The sequence below is a fragment of the Sinocyclocheilus grahami genome, unplaced genomic scaffold (genome assembly GCF_001515645.1).
Source record: "Sinocyclocheilus grahami isolate Dianchi unplaced genomic scaffold, SAMN03320097.WGS_v1.1 scaffold2151.1, whole genome shotgun sequence".
Classification (NCBI taxonomy): domain Eukaryota; kingdom Metazoa; phylum Chordata; class Actinopteri; order Cypriniformes; family Cyprinidae; genus Sinocyclocheilus; species Sinocyclocheilus grahami.
Window position 1 is genome coordinate 116,683 of NW_015507330.1, and position 584 is coordinate 117,266.

Consider the following 584-nt stretch of genomic DNA (forward strand, 5'->3'; position numbering starts at 1 on the left):
TTTAAAGAGTTTTTCCTCCACTTCTGCAGCACTCACATACACCAAACTTTACAGTTTTATTCCTCTCTATATTCTGAATGTTTTTACTGAGGGGATTTTTGATTTCTCTTTTCATCACTCCATAAATCAGAAAATACTCTCAACAGACAGAAAAAAAAATCAACATGTTTCAGAACTAAAATGTTTTATAAATCAGTGTGCATGATATATTCACAAACCCCTCAGTAAAAACCTTCAGAATATAGATTGGAATAAAAATGCTAAGTTTTGGTGTATGTAAGTGCTGCTGAAGTGGAGGAGAAAACTTTTAAAGATATGGATTGGAATTTAAATCTATAGGCGCAAATACATAAAGTGCAAAAAATAAACACAAATGTTTTCTTTCCACTAGTCTGAAATAACACTTGAAAATAACTTACATAAAAGTAAACAGACCAAAATCTCAAAATTGACCAATGCATTAAAAAAAACTATATTTTGGCCTGTAGTGTCTTAACTTAAAAGCTTAGTCAAGCCCATGAATAAACTTTTACTCAGAAAGACTCACAGATGTACATGTATTATATTGTTCAGAGCACTAAAAC

At 30.7% G+C, this 584-nt stretch overlaps 1 protein-coding gene across 1 annotated transcript in view; it reads right to left on the reverse strand.

The window, feature by feature from the left end:
• Positions 1–584, reverse strand: part of LOC107574218 (filamin A-interacting protein 1-like) — a 30,020-nt gene that overhangs the window by 26,535 nt on the left and 2,901 nt on the right. The gene's annotated exons all lie outside the window — the stretch shown is intronic.